Genomic DNA, 20,228 nt, shown 5'->3' with positions numbered 1-20,228 from the left:
GTGAAAGTATGGACACGGATGAATTCTATATGTTTTCACTGGAAAACAATACAGAACAGCTTTCAGGAGATTTGTTGAACTTCTCTGAAGAAGGAATACTGCCACACCATGAATAATCTGTGTGGATAATTTATCTTGCATACATAATTTTCAGTTTTTAATGTTTTCACATAGACATCCAGAGTCACTCCAATTTGATCTCACAGCTCATTTGACCCTTCTGAAAAATATATAAAGAAGATATGTGAGCAATTATCTCTATTTTCTAAACGAATAATTTGAAGATTGGAAAGGTTAAAGTGGCACACCTAAGGGCATATGTTATGACAGAACTATCAAAATCAGGTCTTCTTCTGCATTTATGTGCCACGTTCATTTGCATTCTTTTATTAAGAAGAAACCCAGCTACTAATGACTAAATTGTATTTTAACATAAGTATGAATATTTACAGATACACACTTAAATATTTACACATACCACTTGCTCAAGCTTTACTTAAAGCTAGATTTGCTTGTGTAAGTGACCAGGCATCCCTTTTTGAGTATGACTCAGAAATTTCTTTGTAGTTTTGAAACAAGTAGAAAATTAAATAAGAAGAATCGATTGCTTTTAAATTCATTGGTAAAGTTCTTAACAAACACTACAGGAAATAGTAATCATTACGCTATTGATCTCAGGAAGTCTTCCCTCTATGAGCCACCAATTAGTCCTGCTTCTATGGAGATGTCAATATGACTTGTTAGTAGAATGTTCTTATACAAAGTCTGAATTTTAATAGAGCATATGCAGTAAATATTTAAATATAAGGGTATGTGTTATATTTATTTAGAGATCTATCTTTACGTATCCATGTACAAACACACAAAAAAACAAAAAGTAAGTTTAACCAAGACCTGCACAATAATTCTAGTTAAATTGTTAACAATAAAGCACAGTAAAGGGAGTGTTTGGTTCACTTCAATGTCATCCACTCAGACTGAGAATAACTAATGATATTAAGACACCAAATATTTTTTAGAACAATATTTTTCAGGGAAATGAATAACACCAATTTTCAGTAGCCATAAAAATGCACTTCTCAGGTTCCTTTCTGTGGTGCACACAGTTGATTGGTGACCCTGGCTACTATCCCTTATATCCACAGTCTGTTTTTTCTTGTAAGACCGCTCCTGATGAATGGCAGAGGTACCAAGACAGGCCCATGCTAGTGAAATGTGGGACTGCTCCAGCTAGTGGCATTGGCTAAAAGCCTTTGTACTAACCTGGCAAAACCTTTCTTGGAATTGTGATACAGCCAAGATATTTTTTACCCAATTCCCTTGCTTCTTACCTTCCAAAAATGTTACATCCACATGCCTGTCTAAAAGATTTCCTTGTCTTCTCCTCCTTCCCCTGGTAAATCTAGCATGGTCATTTAAACCTACATCAGCATTTGCTTCTCAGAAGATCCAAACTAATGCAAATGCTAAAGAGTATATGTATTGCAGGATGTTCCACCTACACCTCACCACTCCCTATACTCAAACACAAGATTCAGGATCATTTTCAAAGTGACTATTCCTCTTGAAGGGTTCAAGAAACATCCAGAGATCCCTTCAGTGGAATGTGAACTGTCACATAGGCTGCATCAAACCTCAGGATGTGCAAAGAGAATGCTCCTAATGTGGCAAGCCTTCATGGTTAATTTTTCCAGATAGTTACAATAGGAAAAACAGCCATGGTTGAGAGTTACAGATATTGTTGCATGATATACATCGAAGAGAGAAAAGTAACACTCTTCCTTGGAGGAAAAAAATGATATTGAGCTATAGATAAATGAAAGAAGACATGAGAGAACAATGAGACTTATGCCTGCTATTACAGACTAGAAGAGGAGTCGTAACTACTAGATGCCATCCTTGCTGGGCACACTAGAGAGAGAAATAGATCTTCCGGGTGATCATCCGAATCTGCAGAGATGGACACATGCAACAGTTATGCTACTGATATATAGCTAGTTACGTTATAGACCTTATAATACAATAATAAAAGAATTTGTTTCCATAAAACATTTACATTTATCTTGATGTTTATGAAAGGATCTACGAGGGACTACTCTTTGGTAATCATTGCATCTCAGGGCCTATTGCTATCCATGTAAGGACATTGAAAGAGACCTGGGCACTTAATCCAGCTCCACCACTGACCAGCCTCATGGCTTTGGGTAAATACAACATAGGCTCTCTCAGTTAAAGTTCCCTTATCGGAAACAATATTGGATACTCAGCATTCCTAGCTCACATTGTTAGCTATATTCAAGGGGGTCGATGTATTTAGAAGGGTTTTGTAAATTAGAAAACATATACGAGAATAAAACATTTTTTTTTTAGCAAAGGAAGTCTATATCATAAAATAGGCAACATTTAAACCTGTAGTATTGTTTTACTTTTGGAACCAAACTTGTACAATGTAAGCATGGAGAATAGAGAGAGCTTCCTTTAATTCTTCCCATATGGTACATGCATACTTTGTGGTTCTCATCTTTATGAAGAGTATTTATGTTGGCTAAAGTTGGGCAGATCATTCTATTTCAATGTATAAGCAAGAATATAGGTTTTTAAATGTGTTTCCTGTAGTTTAAAAATCAGCGACCAAGACACTAATAAACATTACCCAGAACTTAAATTTAAAACTTTCCACAACAGGATTCTAGAGTAACATTCAGATTTCCGTTTAACACTTTTTATTCCCCAAACTGAACTACCAGGAATAAAGTTACATCATTTAATTCCAGGACTCCATTTTCTATTCTAACACCAGGTCCTAGATTTCTCTTTTTCTCTAAATCCATGGCCAATAGTCAATGAAAGTTATTTTTATCTAACATTTATCTATTGACAAGACCTCCAAATAAGCCCTCCCTTCTTTTAGTCCCCTCTTCCTTCATATCACTTCCATATTGTATTCTTAAAGCATCAGTTAGGCAATGTAAGTCTACTATCCTGAAGTTGTCAGTGATTGCCCATCAGATGAAGCCTGGCATTCAAAGCCAACAGTACATAAAAGGATTTATTTTGCCTTATCCTCACCAGTTTACATGTTTTGAATTTTTACCTATCTGATAGATGCAAATGCTAAGTTATTATAATGTGTTCCTGTATATGTACATAAATTGAATTTATTTATTTACCTCTTGGCTGTTTCTAGGTTGTACATTTTCCTTTTCTCCATTTTCAACACTTCTTTGATTCCCTTTCTGAGTTTTCTTTATATATTTTGCTATGAATTAGGTTTGGTAGATGTTTGCCTTTATTTAAAGCTAGAATGAGAGATTAGTGCCAATGTTTTCCAGCTTCCTTTCCTCAGAATTTTTTTACACAGATCTTGCACAAAGTAGGAATTTAATAAGTGCATACAGCTTGGCTTTCTGTGAGACTGTCTAGCTGTCAATTCTGAAAAGTTAAAGAGAAGTGAGGGATAATTATAAGTGGAGATACATGTGAATTATGAGGTTGAGAGGACTGGCTTGGCTTTGGGACAGTCTTCCTCCAATCTGACATGGTGTTTGTCAAGGCAGGAGTGGAGAGTCTATTGACCGGACACTATGTCTGTTCACGTGATGGGCTATGGAAGGAGGTAAGCTGTAAAAAGTTCATGGAGTTAGGAGTATTCATCTCCTATACACTGATTTGTGAGACAGAACTGCTTAGAAAACAATGACCTTCTTCATTATTTTATTCCACTGCCTGTATTATTCTCCACTCTTAAATCATCCACTTCCTTGGGCTCCTATTTTGTGTATACATATTTTAAATTCACAACATGTTTTCTTGCTCTCTGGAGAATAAAAAATAAAACAAATAGACTTACTGGGTAGCAAGAGGAGGAGGGAAAACATAATCTGTATCCTTCTTATGACCAGACGAAGTTTGCATCTCTTTCAGGAAAGGACTTTGTATCATGGTGTTAGCTGTCTCTGCACCTCAGACTAAAGCTATTTCTCTATACAGCTTGAAGAAGCAGCTACCTATTAGCTGTCCAATAGAAAAATAAACCTATAAAATCTAACAGAAGTGTCTTTCAAATTGGATATTCTTTCTGTTCTTTCAATGGAAAGTATGAAAATAACTCAGAAAGATTTCCTTGTTTCAGGTGTTCAACATCCTGAGCTCTCTCCAACACTGTCAAGAGTTCCTGAGTAGGTTGCCATTTCTCAGTCTTCCCAGGGAATACAGACACACATCACTGCTCTTCTTCCCCATCATTTCCTCTGCATCCCAACTCCCACATGACTAATTTCTTCCATTCCATAATATGAACCACTGCCCAATCACTCCTCCCCACTCATTACCTTGCCTTCCTGACCCTTTTCTGTCATATAGACCAACAACCCAAGGATGGAAATTGGTAGTTGTATATGTGACTGTATCTGCTTTACTTATTGCTAAGTAATATTTAGAGAAACTATATAGCCCTTCTGTTCACCAGAAGAGTGAATGCCTGAACTTATTTCTTCCTGTGGGTGCAATCTCTTCCCCTCTTTTCCTGAAACATCTTTACCCCTCTTTGAAAACAGTGTCTTGTTCTAACCCTGTCCTGATATAATGCTCCTCTATATTTTTCTCATATTCATCCTTTTAAAAAATCTAAATATTTCCCTCTGATATGTTTCGTCTTTCTTTCTTTTTTCCCTTATTCTTCAGTACTTTGATGGTTGTTTTTATTTTTGTCTTTTAAGAATTATACTTCCATACCTTACTTCCCAGAAGCCCTTGAAGGCAGCAGTCCTTGATATTTCTTAGGCTGACTTGTTTCATAAAGATTTCTAAAAGAGTTGTTAGAGAGCGAGTGAGCCCTGTGATTTATGATGATTGCTCAAGCAGTGGCAGAGCTGGAAGAATTGAACAAAACACAAGAATCCCGAGGGAAACCAAAAGCTAATGTAAAATGCCATAGACTTCTAGTTTCAAAAGGATCTTTACAATAATGTAGTCAAACCTCAGTATTTTAAGGAAGAAGACACTGTAGTTCCAAGGTGGTAATTTACCAAAGGCCACACCCTAGTGTGTAGCAAGATTGAAAAAAGGGAACCAGACCCAAGTCTTCTCCTGCCACTTAGGTCCCTTCCTTTATTCTTTCCATTACAATCACTTCACTCTTTTTAAAGTTCCAGAACTAAGCACAAGTTATGTGAGCCCTCTCTCATTAATCTGGGGGTACAGATCTCCGGCATACATCAAGGGAGTTACTTTCCATGGAAAACAAGTCAGTCTGACAATGGCTCAGGAGCTCACAATTGCATTGTTTTAAGAGCAAACTGCCTCTCTGTTCTGCCTTCTAAATTATAGGGAAGGGAAAACCCAAGCTCCTAAAAACGTTTTAAATAGACTGCATCAAGTGGCATGCCAACGCTGAATAACTGTGCCATCCAGCAGAGCATTCTCATCATTCTGAAGGGCAGGGGTTCAGTGTGAGGGTCAGAAGGGAGCTAACCACTCTTCGTGTCCTTGTCTAATTTTTAGCTGAAAAGGAAGACAGTCTGAAATTGCTTCCTCTTAATATCTTTACTAGTTTTATGCTTACAAAAAGAACTCTTTATTCTGGGTAGTTCATGATAGCCAGTTGCAAGTAATTCTATTGGCTTTTCATAGCTACTGTCTCCAGTATTAATTCAAGATTTCAATATGGTGGAAAAAGGCAGATGGGACAGAGGTGGGAGAAGAGGGGTTCTACTTAACTATTCTTAAGTTTGGCCCATGTTTATAGAGTCCTTACTTCCATAAGGCACCCTTCCTTGGAGGAAATATGGACCCTGTTTACTTTAGGGTACCTTATGCATTCTATGATTGGTGCCTTATTTTTTTGTTTTGTTTTTTAGTTTGTTTTCTCTTCTCAGCGTATTTGGAAGAGGGATTAATAAGAACGATTTATAGAGGATGGAAGTAAACATTTTTAATTGTACATTTTAGATGTTCTTTTTATACAAACAAACTCAGTAAGCAATATTTGAGATAATGTCTTATGTTTTTATTTGCTTGGGACACACAAGATTATCTTTCATCAGTGGGAGAGTCTCTAAAACTATATTACTTTAGTTTAGATTAGACTTGCCAGATAAAATACAGGACACTCAATTACATTTGAATTTAAGATGGAAGCAAATAATACTTCTAGTATTTGTTTTCCCAACTGTTTCATAAGGAATACACATCCTAAAAAATTCTTTGTTGTTTGTCTAAAAGTCACATTTAACTGGACGTCATTCTATTTTTATTTACTAAATCTGGCAACCCTAGTTTAGATATCAGTATTGAACTAACTGTGGAGTCCCCTGCCTCTGGAATTTTAAAGAAGAATAAACTTGTAGAAATTGTTTAATACCCTACAGAAAAGAAAAACAGAATAAAGGAAAAAGGCTAAAGTACTACAGAAATTGTATGCTCAAAATGGAGCTTCATTGTACAGATTGGAATTATGACTTTTGCTATTAATGTAAGGTTTGATTTTACAAACCTGGTGGTTGGAAATTTAATCATTTATTACTGCAGTGGTGGTCAATGTAGAAGCAAACAATTTCACACACTTTTGAAGACTACTAAAGAGGGAATATTTTATGGTTGTCACGCTTTGGGACACTGAACTAGTACAGTATATGTTTATATCCAGGATAAGTCACTTTTAGCAATATAATGTTGTATGAATCTTTTATGTGTTCTGTGCCTCAGTTACTTTATTTTAAAATATGGGCTAACAATAGGGTCTCTTTCGTAGGTTCCTTGTGGGGAGAACTGAATAATGCATATAAACTGCTAAACACAATGTTTGGCAAACAAGTGCACAATAGGTAGTAAAGACTCTTCTTCCACCTTCCTCTTCAGAAATAGTTATCAAAATGTTAAGTATAGAATAAAAATGTGGTTGATTCAACGATGAACTCCTACTTAACAACAGAATGAAATGGCACATACAACACCAGCATTATAAGATATTATGAATATAATTTTGAGCAGAAGTAGCCCAATGAGAATACATTGTATATTAGTGACATATTTAACATCAAGAGTGGGCCATTTTTAATGTTCTTGCTCTACACAATAAAAGTATCCTCAGTAATAATCATAAAGTAAGTGAAAAATAATAATTGACCCAGGATAACCAAGGCACACAGTAAAATAAACAAATTTAAAATGGCAGTAAAATATTTAAAAAGAAATATTACTGCACAAAAAAGGGAAAAATAAATAATGTGTATACTTGCCAGTATTTTTTTAATCTACTGCATACGTGTTTTCAAAATTACATGGAACACTATCTGAAAAAATGTATCTACCAAAATGGTGACTGAGCCTATCATTTTGTAGTGGCATGGTGGGGAATTCTTTCTTTTTTTATTATACTTATTTTCAGGAAAGTATAATAATGAAAGTATACAGCAATTATAAGAAATCAATAATTATTTGCTGCATTTATTCCAGTAAATATATATATTCTTATTTATAATAATGAAAGATAAAACTACTTTTAAAAAGACAGCATTGTCTCCTCTTATTCACCTGGCTGAAATCATTATTCAATATCAACAGGTTAACTCTGATGCTTTTGTATTGACCTCATGGATCGTGTGACCACACTTCCTGTTGATGTGTTTCATTGAGTGAGAAACAGGAGTGTGGAGAATGGGGTAAGGAAGTGATGAGAGAGAGAAGGTCAGAGAGAGCGAGAGAGAAACAGATAGAGATCATTCTACTTGGTTATTTCAAAAATCTCTTTAATATCTCTAATAAACATCAAAGCATAAACATTGCGATAAAATAATTACATAAAAATTGAAATACATTAAGTATGTCAAAGTGAAATACTTCACGATTTTCCCAGTCTTTAAATGTTTGTCGTTATTTTTATATTCCAAGCTCTCCATCCATATTTGAGTAGCTTGCATCTCTTCAGGTAGAGTCAAAACTTTTCTAGGTTGCCTTGAAGACTCCAATATGGATGGCTGTCTTTGGTTGACAATCACATGCTAACTTGACTTTTGATCCTTGCTCTTTCAAGGACAATGGTTGTCAACCATGATGGGGCATTATCACCTCCAAGAGAGTACTTTAAACCTCCAGATATCTGAGCTGGATGCCAGTCCTACTAATTCAGAACCTCTGTGGGTGCACCTTTGAAATTTTTATTTTTAAAGGTATCATTGTCTGTGCTAAGGTATAGCCAGGGCTAAACACTGTTGCTCCAGGCAGAGGGACCTACACTGTAAGATAAAGAAAATCAAAGAGAAGTGCCTTTCTATATTTCTAAATCAGCTACAACTGAGTATTAGGTTTTCGGCAAATTTAGTTTACAAGCACAAACTAGAAGAAGACCTATTATTCTTATAGCATCTTTATATCAGCAAAATAATGTCCCATGGACTGACCTTTTCTCAAATCACATTTTTTTTTCATTTAATTACATCTTTCTTTCATTGGTATTTGACCTTTGAATTTTGCATACAGTAGGATCAAAATTTTTTCATAAATTTGAACGTTTGGGCTGAATTTCAAAGTTCACTAACAAACATACCATTTACAAGAGTTTCTGGCTAAGAAACAACCAATATAGTTTTTATTTACAAATTGACCTATATAGAAACACAGCTTTTCTTTTTTCATGAGATTATAGAAGGATACTTGACGTATAATGAATTACATTGTACATAATCAAAGTATACAATTTATTTAATTTTGACATCTGTTTACGCTTGTGACACCACCATCACAATCAAATAACGTTTTCATTACTCTCTAAAGTTTCCTTCCACCCTCCTTAATCTATCCCAATCTTCAACTCCATCCCTAGGCGATCATTGGTCTGCTTTCTGTCACTGAAAAATAGTTTCACTCTCTAGAATTTACAAAATGTGGAATTATGGACAAATAGTCTTGGTTTGACTTTTTTCTTTCACCATTTATTTAAGTCTCTTTTGAGTGTTTTAATCAATAATATTTAGCTTTCCATATACAGATCATACAGATTTTGTTGATTCATAACTGTTTCTTCTTTTTTACTATTAAAACAATTTTATTTCAATTTTAATTTCTAATAATAGTATGTGTAAAAAAAACCAGATTATCTTACATACCGATCTTATATCCCATGGCCTTGAACTCATTAGTTCTAGCAGTGTTTCAATGTAGAATATCAGAGATTTTCTACACAATCATTGATCTTCAAGTAAAAGTTTAGTTTTTCATTTTAAATATGCAAGTTTTTAATTTATTTTTCTGCTCTAATTGCATTGGCTAGAGTTTTTAGTATGATATTGAGTAAAAGTGATGAGAGTACATATGCATGCTTCGTTCTTGATTTTGGGGGAAATGCATTCAGTCTTTCACTGTTTATATAATTTTACTTGCTTTTGTTGTTGTTGTTGTTGTTGGCATATACATTTCACAAGTTGAGAAAGTTCTCTTCCAGCTTTGCTGACATTTTAACTTTGATGAATGTTGAAAGCTGTTAAATGTTTTCCTTCCATCTACTGAGATGATCAAACTTTTCTTTCTATTTATGTTGATTTGGTAAATTACATTGAATAATTTTCAAATGTTGAACCAATTTTAGATTCCCATAAACATACTGTATGTTCTGTTTCTTGTTGCTTTATTTCTCTTTCTTCCTGATAGCATTTGGAGTAATTTTGTATCATAAGAGTTTATTTAATCTCCGTTTCTAGGTTATTATTCATGCCTCTTTAAAAATTTAATTTTTACCCTAAAGTTTACAATATACATCTTTAATTAATTTTAATATTGATTTGAATATTATATTGTTTTGCATGTAGTATAAGATTGTTGCTGATCATTTTGCAGCTTATACATGTGATGACTGAGTTTTTTAACTCATATGTGAGATGTGCCTTTCTTACATCTTATTATGAAATTAGTACATTACCCATTTGATATGAGAAAATTTTTAAAAAGAGAAAAGAAAAAACCCAGAATTTTACAAATCATGGTAGAATTCTCTCTCCTATTTTTGTGCTATTTTTGTCATCTATGCTATTTTTACATACTTATAAACTTAAAATACATGTAAGTAACTTTTTTACATGTTAGGCAGTAAAATTTCTTTTATAGGCCAGGTGTGGGGGCTCACACCTGCAATGCCAGCACTTTTGGAGGCCAAGGCAGGAGGCTCATTTGAGCCCAGGAGTTCAAGACCAGACTGGGCAACAAAGCAAGATTCTGTCTCTACAAAAGAGAAAAAAATTAAAAACAAAATTAGTCAGGTATTCTGGTGCATTCCTGTAGACTCAGCTACTCGGGAGGCAGGAAGATTGCTTGAGACTGGGAGTTCAAAGCTGCAGTGAGCTGTGATCGTGCCACTGCACTTCAGCCTGTGCACCAGAGTGAGACACTGTCTCTAAAAACAATTAAAATATATATTATATATAAAATAAACAATTACATAAAATATATTTTACAGCAATTAATGCATTTTAGAACATCTTTTATATTTACATTTATAACTAATCATTTCCAGAAATTTTTATTTCTTTGTACAGATCTACATTTTTTTTGATCATGCTGATTTTTTTTCTTTATTTCTTCTAAAAAAAAGAAAAGCAGGATACATGTACAGAACGTCCAGGTTTTTAAAATAGGTATACATGTGCCATGGTGGTTTGCTGCATCTATTGACCCCCCCTCTAAGTTCCCTCCCCTCACCCTGTCACCCCCTACCAGGACCTGGTGTGTGTTGTTCCCCTCTCTGTGTCCATGTGTTCTCATTGCTCAGCTCCCACTTACGAATGAGAACATGTGGTGTTTGGTTTTCTGTTCCTCTGTTAGTTTGCTGACAGATCTAAATTTTTTTCAGATATATTCTGGTCTTCATGAGGCCATTTTTAAAAATGTTTCTTGTAGTGCAGGTCTGCTGGCAATGAATTATCAATTTTTGTTTGTCTAAAGTTATCCCAATTTCTTTTGCATTTATTAAAGGTATATTCACTGTGCATAAAATTTGGGGCTCGCAGTATTTTACTTTCAGTGCTTTAGTCATGGTGATCCTTTTACTTAGGACTTGTATAATTTTTGACAAGAAGTCTGCTGGAATTCTCCCTTTTCTTCCTGTGTATATCTTCTACCATTTTACCCTCTGAGTGCCTTCATCATATTCTCTTTATCTTTTGGTTTGGAGCTACTGGAATATGATATGTTTAAGTGTGTATGTGTGTTTTATTTCATTCATTATTTATCCTGCTTGAAGTTCCCAAAATCTCTTGTATCTGTAGTTTGAGGTATTTTGTAATTTTTAAAATAATTGTCAACCACTATGTCTTCAGATATTGTTCTACATCACTCTTTTTTCATTTTATTTTTGGATGGATAACATGTATGTTAAAATTTTTGATATTGTCCAACAACACGGGATGCTCTGTTTTTGTTTTGTACTTTTTTTTCCCCTTGGCTTAAGTTTGAGTAATTTCTGTCAACGAATCTGCATATTCACAGATTCTTTCCTGAGTTACTTTGAGTTAGCTACCAAGTCTGTCAAAGTGAGTCTTCATCTCTGCTAGCATGTTTTTCATTTACAGCATTTTAAATTTTTTTATGGTTTCCATTTTGGTTGTAATTTCCCACATAATATTACATATTGTCAGTTTCTTCTACTAGAGACTTGAACACATTACTCGTGGTTATTTTTAAATACCTCTCTGAAATTCCAACATCTCAATTATCTCTGAGTCTGGTTGTGTTGATTATTTTGCCCCTTGACTATGTATTGTTTTCTGTCTGCATTTTTGGGTGTCTCATAACTTTTCATTGAGTATTGAGCATACAGTAGAACTGAGAACTAAAATAATGAGTATTTATGCCTGAGATGTGCATGCTTCTTCTTCTGATAGACTTTCAGTGTGGAAAGTTAAGTTAATCTAGGCAAGTGTTGAGCTGTTTTCAGGTTTCATTGTCATTATGAATACTTTCAGTGCACCACTGCTTTCAATTTCTTTGGTGTTATTTTGTGCTTAATGTGAAGATTAGTGTGCTTGTGAACTTGTCTTACTGTTTTACTGGATAGAAGAAGCATTACTTTAGCTGCGTCCAACATGTTGTTTGATGCTATGTTGTCATTTTTATTCCATTCAACATATTTTTAACTTTTGATATCTTCTTTTACCCATAAATTATATAAAACTATGTTATTTAGTTTCTACGTATCTGGGATAGTCCATATATCCTACTGCTATTGATTTATAATTTATTATTTTCCAGTCAGATAACACACTTCACATGATTTCAGTCACCTCAAATATATTGAGACTTGTTTTATGGCCAACATCATGATCTATTTTAGTTAATGTTCCAAAAAGAATATGAGTTTAATATTCTAAACTCTATTAAGTCGATTTTCTTAATATACTATTGTTTCCTATGTTTTTATTTTTACTAATTGTCTGTTTTTGTGAGGTGTCAGTTGAAAGAGAGCTGTTGAAATCTCCAAATGTAGTTTGGCATATGTCTATAGCTCCTTTTACATCTATTTTATTAATTTTAAAGGTTTATTGTTAGGTGCATAAACATTGAATTATTATTTCCTCCTGATGAATTAATGCCTTTATTATGAAATGACCTCCTTTGCCACTGGTAATATTCCTTGTTCTGAGTTATACACTGATTTTAACAAAATTATACTGCCTTTTTTGAAATGTATATTAGCATAGAATTTATTTTATAATTTTACTTATAAAGTTTATGTTTATGTTTAAAGTGAGTTTATATATACACATAAATATTAACCAATTTATATTTGAGTTGAGCTTTATAAATAGATTATGGTGAAGTCTAGATTATTTATCCAGCCTTTGGTGAGTTTAGACCATTTACATTAATACATTGTTACTGTAAGTGTTAGTTGTACCAACATAATCATTTTTTATTTTTTCTATCTATTCCTTGTTCCTGTTGTTTTGCTTTTATGCTTTGTCATTGGTTATCTTTTATGACTTCATTTCATATTCTGTACTAACTTATTATATATATACCCCATTGTTTAATTTTCTTAATAGGTCCTTTAAGGTTTGTGGTGTACCTCACTAATGCATACCACCTCAGGTATAATACAGAGATCCTTCAACAAAATATTTCTCTTGTTCTTCCAACATTGTATAATTGTCATATGTTTTAAAAAATATTTTTACTTTAAGATGAATGTATATTTACATACATTTATAAGAAACATTACAGAGAGATTCTGTGTAACATAAACCCGGTTCCCCCCAGTTGCAATATATTGAAAACCGTACTGCAATATCACAACCAGAACAGTAAAGATACAGAACAGTTCATCACTACTATTACCTCATTTTTCCCTATTTTCACTTCCCTCTCACACTTGACATTTTTTTCAAACCCTGGCAATCACTAATCCTATTCTCTATTTTTATAATTTTGACATTTCAATAATGTTGTACAAATGGAATTATACAATATAAATGGAATTATACAACACACATGTGACCATTTGAAATTGGACTTTTATCCCCTCTCTGTGATTTTCTGGAGAGTTATCCAGGTGGTTGTTTGAATAATTCACACCCTTTTATTGCTGAATAGTATTTCGTAATATGATGTACCATGGTTTATTTAACCATTAACCTATTAAAGGACATAGGAGTTTTTGGTTATTACAAATAAAGCTGCTATATACATTTGTTTATAGGTTTATATGTAAAGATGACTATTTCGCTGGGATAAAATGCCCAGGATTGCAATTTCCAGGTCATATGGGAGCTGTATGTTTATTTTTTAAAGAAATTGCCAAAGTGTTTTTCAGGCAGTTTCCAAAAGACTATACCATTGTATATTTCCACCAACAATGTATTAATGATCTAATTTCTCTCCATCCTCATCAACATTTAAAAGTATTTTCTCGCTTTTTAAAAAATTTTAGCCATTCTGATTGGTATGTAGAGATTTCTCATTGCATACTCCTCCTGGATAATGATGCCGAACATACGTTCATGAGTTTATTTGCTATCTGTACAACCACATTGGTGAAATGTCTCTGTATGCACTTTGATAATTTTCTAACTGGACGGTATGTTTTTTATAAGAGTTGAGTTTTGAGAGTTTTGAGGGGACTTCAAACAGTTTTTGGAAACATGGAAATAAAAGATAAAATATAATAAAAAATATACACTTTATTTCTCAACATAAGCTCCATTAAATTCAAGACACTTTTGTAAGGGGTAATATCAGCAATTTAGTTCATTTCTAAAGCGCTGAGGATTCTGTGGCTCTAACCATGTCGAAGCAGACCTTTTTGACATTATTAGCTGAAGAAAAATGGATTTTCTTTAAAGATTAGGAAAGAAGAAGCAGTTATAAGGAGTCAAATCAGGACTGGAAGGTGATAGCTAATGATTTTTCCTCAAAACTCTCACAAAATTGCCTTATTTTATGAAAATAATGAGCAGGAACATTGTCATTGTAGAGAAAGACTCTGGTGAAGCGATCCCAGGCATTTTTCAGCTAAAGCTTTGGCTAACTTTCTCAAAATACTCTTAGAATCAGCAGATGCTATTCTTCTTTGGCCTTTCGGAAAGTCAACAAGCAGAATGCCTTGGGCATCTCCCAAACTATTGCTGTGACTTTTGCTCTTGAACAGTCTGCTGTTGCTGTGATTGGACCACCTCTACCTCTTGGTTGCTATTACTTTGATTGTGCGTTGTCTTTAGGATAGTATTGGTAAAGCCATGTTTTTGTTTTTGTTTTGTTTTCTTCTGTTACAATTATTTGAATAAATGCTTTGAGATCTTCATCCCATTTGTTTAAAATTTTTATTAAAAGCACTGCCTTTGGCTGCAGCTGATTCAGACACAATGGTTTTGGCACTCATTGAATGGAAAGTTTGCTCAACTTTAACTTTTCAGTCAAATTAGTGTAAGCTGAACCAGTTGAGATGTCAGTGGTGTTGGCTCTTGTTTGTACTGTTATTTGCCAGTCCTCTTCAATTAGGGTATGGCAAGATTAACAATTTTTTTTTAACAATTTGTTTCTACTGGTGCCCCCTGTCTGATTCAGGATCAGGACAACTGTTAAAATCTGAATAAACTCTCTACTTTATTTATTGATATTATGTAAATAGTAATTTCTTAGTTTTGGTAAAGCTACCATAGTGATATGATTTGTCAACGTTAGGGAAGCCCAAGTAAAGGGAATATGGGAACTCTTTGTAGTATCATTAAAACTCTTCTATAAGCCTAAAATTATCTCTAAATAAAAATTACAAAAACAAAACCCTTTAACATTTGTCTACATGACAAAACTAACCTCCATCACTATCACTCTTTGTGCTCTGGCCAGCATTGTTGTCCTCTCATTTCCAGGACTTGGGATGCTCTCTCCTATGGAAGGGTTTTTGCACAAGGTACAGAGGTTTTTCTTCTGGCTTCAATCTTACTTCTCTATTTTAGAATAATAATCTCCTACTTACCCTTCAGATCTTGGATTAAGGATCTCTTTTTTGCTTTTACACCTCTTGATAGAACAAATCCTTCATTTACAGGCTCTTGTATCTCATAGACCACTCCTTCATAGCCCTAGTCACAGTTGCAGTTGTGTATTTCTTTGTATGGTTATTTGTTAATATCTCTCTCTTCTACCAAACAGTAAGATCTGTTGTTAGGCACTACACTTTAACTTAACCAGTGCCCGGCACAGGCTCTGATGCAGAGTAGGCACTCAATAAATAATTGTTCAAGAAACGATAAATCTCTTACGTATCTGAAGCATCTGAATTGTCCTACCACTTGCTCAGAGAAGGGGGAAGGAACACTTCCTTTTCCATCAAATGTGTTGGTGGGCAAAACATTATAATTATAAACACTTTATGGGAAAACGCTTTAAAGGAGGAACTCTGAGATCTCACAATAAGCAGCAGCAATGTGACTGTTCCCCTAGGTGCCCCCTCTGTGTAACCCTCACCACAGGAGCATTTCGAGCTACCATGCCATGCAGTGTGAAGTCTTGTGGCTCCCTCAACAGGTACTTTTACTCAGTGGATAAAGAAAGAGGGAATTCAGACATGCCTATTGTGCGAGCTAAGCAAGACTTTGTCTCTCTTTATTTATTTATTTTTTATTTATTTATTTACTTACTTATTTTTGGTTGTTAATTTAAAGAAGGTAACACCCATTTTGTGATTTGCTGTTTATCAGGCAAATGATTCTTTAAGGCAATTGCCAGTGGGACTTGCTTTACATTTTGAGGACCTTCCAGTTCAGTGACGGCAAATGGAACTCATAGTTAAAATTTTTAAAAAGAGACAGTGAAATGGGTTCCAGGGAGATAACAAGGCTGCAGTTTCACAGGCAGAAAAAAAAAAAAAAACCCTAGAAAAATTGTTATTTGGAACTAAAACCTGTACCCAGGGAATCAAGAGAGGGGAGACTGCAAGAAGGATGTTAACTCTTTGTTAGTCTGGGTTATGAAGCATGACTTACGATGAACCTAACTCACTGAGAATGGGAATCCTCCATGTTGATTTAATTTCTTGCAGCATCCAATATTGTCTTTAGTGAGCTGGGGAAGAAAGAGAGAAAATCCAATTCCTTCTTGCACTCAGAACAGACCTTCAGTATGGATATGGTATTTATTATTTGCCTCTCTGTGGTACTGTGACTGGACATTAGTTGCCCTAAATACAGAAAACACTAACTAGTCCTTCATTAAAAGAATGTCAGATATGAATGAGTTTATAGGAAAAATTTTAGGCAACACGTGTTCCCCTAAGTTCATAAACAACACACCACGAATATATAAAGCTCAGCTCATTATGCATGAGTCAAGTTGACTAATTTATGTAAGGCATGATAGTTAAATGGATTATAAAGAGCCCATGATTGAGAATTTATCTTAAATAAACTTTTCTTTTAAAATAAAAATGATATTTGTGCGCACATCCCATGTTCATGTTTAAAAAGACGGTAGAATAAACATTACTAACCTATAATCACACCATCAAGAGGTAATGCCTGCCCCTCCCTCTTTTAGAAGTTATGATCCAAAATAACAATTATGAACACCGGTTCTTTTTATTTATTTATTATATTTAAAAAATCTCTTCATGTCATTAATGATTCTTCCTAAATAAAAATGGGATTGGGTGTACAATATACATCAACTGGGTGTTCTATATAAGAAATAAGATTTGAATATCTAAGAGATTTCTAGTTATAGTCCAATGTAAATGCTGGGTGGGAACTGGGTAAGGTGACCTAACAAGACCCTTCTGTTTCTCTATTCTATCATATGCCAGGTTCAAAAGCTGAATATATGAATATATGGTCACAGATGCAGTTTAAATAAAGCGGCAAATGTATTAACTGGTAAGAATTCATCTTACCAAAGACGCTATTCTCTATCTGAATGTTTACCAAGGATTTCCTTAAAGGGAACTTCCTCCACTTTGGATGTGATTTTAATGAGTGCTACCGAATGATCACTACCGCCTGATTGCTCCAACATTCTTCTGTATGATTTTATTTGAAATTCTCAGCCTTTACATCGGTGTATTGAATTAATCATTGCCTATTCCAGGAAGTCCTCTGTTACAAATGCAAGTATTAATACCACAGTATACAGATGAAACATTGGACTTCTTATGTTTTGGTTAATGACCATATTGTCACGTAAGTCTTTGAAGGAATGGGAATCACAGGAATGATAAATTTTAATTGAGTGCAGAGGGTAGGATAAAAGATATGCAGGCACTGATGGACATTTGGGTTGATTCCGAGACTTTGCTATTGTGAATAGTGCCGCAATAAACATACGTGTGCATGTGTCTTTATAGCAGCATGATTTATAGTCCTTTGGGTATATACCCAGTAATGGGATGGCTGGGTCATATGGCACATCTAGTTCTAGATCCTTGAGGAATCGCCATACTGTTTTCCATAATGGTTGAACTAGTTTACAATCCCACCAACAGTGTAAAAGTGTTTCTATTTCTCCACATCCTCTCCAGCACCTGTTGTTCATCCATAAAAAAAGGATGAGTTTGTGTCCTTTGTAGGGACATGGATGCAGCTGGAAACCATCATTCTTAGCAAACTATCACAAGAACAGAAAACCAAACACCGCATGTTCTCACTCATAGTTGGGAACTGAACAATGAGATCACTTGGACTCAGGAAGGGGAACATCACACACTGGGGCCTATCACGGGGAGGGGGGAGGGGGGAGGCATTGCATTGGGAGTTATACCTGATGTAAATGACGAGTTGATGGGTGCTGACGAGTTGATGGGTGCAGCACACCAACATGGCACAAGTATACATATGTAACAAACCTGTACGTTATGCACATGTACCCTAGAACTTAAAGTATAATAATAATAATTTTTTAAAAAAAGATATGGAGGCACAATTCGTAACCAAAAGTATTAGGCTGTTCTTGCATTGCTCTTTTAGGAGTTCTAAAATACTTGGGGCCAGGTAATTTATAAGAAAAAAGGTTTAATTGGATCACGATTCTGCAGGCTGTACAGGAAGCATGGCATCAGCATCTGCTCAGTTTTGAGTAAGGACTTCAGGAAGTTTACAATCATGGTGAAAGGTTGGGGAGGAGCAAGCATCTCACATGGCGGGGGTGGGAACTAGAGAGAAAGCGAGTAGGGGACGGGGATGCCACACACTTTTAAGCAAGTAAATCTTTTGAGTACTCACCCACTATCATAAAGACAGCACCAAGCCATGAGAGATCCACCCCCATGATCCAAACACCTCCCACCAGGCCTTACCTCCAGCATTGAGGATTACAATCAAACATAAGATTTGGGTGAGGACAAATATCCAAACTAAACCACCAAGTTATGAATCATGGAACACTCACAGAAAAGACTGGGCCAGTGAAGTGGGGATCATTTGGTTGTCCTTTAAGGAGTGACATGTGGGATTTGTAGAGCCAGAGGAGCAGGTACAGTGTGAAGAGAAGGCATAGGCAGGAGGATATGGGCATAGCAGCTGTGATGTTTGCTGAAAGTGGAGAACTGTAGGAATTATAGTAAACTCAAGGCCAATATATTTTTAATTTTTACTTATTTATTTATTTTTAATCTGCTAGCAGGATGGATAACAGTTATGATTACTGGCATGTTAAACAGCTGACACTACCTGGCTCTTTGGTCTTGTTGAGTATTTGTATTATCTATTGTAGCTTCATGTTGTTAGTTTATTCAACGGAAGAGAAAATGCTGAAGGAAATGATAGATAAACAATCAACTACCTCAGGATGCTTCCGCCCAGCCCCCATTAAGTGTCATCTTGTTTGTGAGAGTAGACAGATTCTTACAAAGTATTACAATTCTGCATAATATATTCTCTTAACATAAATCTTTACAGAGAAGGATAAATGCTGTTTAACCATCATTTACTAAAACAATTTTAAAAATTAGCTAAGCATATTCCCACACCAGCAATTTAAGGAGTAAACATGGCATTTACAAAACCAAACCAAACCAAACCAAACAAACAAAAACACAGCTTTCTCATGCACAGATTGGGAAAATGTAGAAGATGGATACTAATTAGTGAAGCAAAACTGTTGCAAGGGCACTGATTAATGTTAATAAGTGGAGAAACACCTATAATACTTTTCTATATTATGATAAATACACGTTAACAAATATACATGCGCGAGCACATAGTTTATTAGAATAGACATTGGTTTATGTTTCCCTCTTTTCCAGTCCTATAAAAATCTTATCCAGGAAGTAACTTCTATCAGATTTGTTAAGGAAAGGGAACTAGCCAGCTGCAAAGCTTCCTATAGCTTGCCTGAAGCTTTAAAACTAAGGACAGTCTTTCAATACTTACATCCAATACTTTGCTGGTAAATGCTTCACAGTTACTTCTCTTGGGAGAGAGAAGGGAGCCCTGATTTGTAGCATTTACTAATTTCTATGGTGTAAATACTCCCAATGTGGTCAATTTCAAGCTACCGATACAGTAACAATTGACTTTCAAAATTCCTGAAAGTTTAACAGTTGTCCCTCCTGAGCTATTATGACCTCTCTCCAGCATACACCTGCTTTTTTACAGCTCCTATATGAGAGGTATTTATAAACTATTAGCAAATATTCAGAAGTATAAATCTATTTTTCCATCTCCCTTCTGCCATCGCATGAGTCAAAAGCCAACCTCCAAGTGCAGTGGCAGAACAAGCACCAGGGGGCAGGTAGCTGGTCACCTTCCTTCTTT

General features: G+C 34.9%; 1 non-coding gene across 1 annotated transcript; it reads left to right on the top strand.

Moving 5' to 3' along the window:
* The first annotated feature begins 9,819 nt into the window (after nucleotides 1-9,819).
* LOC112621992 lies at nucleotides 9,820-9,923 on the top strand. The gene has a single exon (XR_003118901.1). It is a non-coding gene; the product is annotated as a small nucleolar RNA U13 (small nucleolar RNA).
* The last annotated feature ends 10,305 nt before the right edge of the window (nucleotides 9,924-20,228 follow it).

This window comes from Theropithecus gelada, chromosome 3, assembly GCF_003255815.1.
Source record: "Theropithecus gelada isolate Dixy chromosome 3, Tgel_1.0, whole genome shotgun sequence".
NCBI classification, from domain to species: domain Eukaryota; kingdom Metazoa; phylum Chordata; class Mammalia; order Primates; family Cercopithecidae; genus Theropithecus; species Theropithecus gelada.
This window is presented reverse-complemented; position numbering and strand designations above follow the sequence as displayed.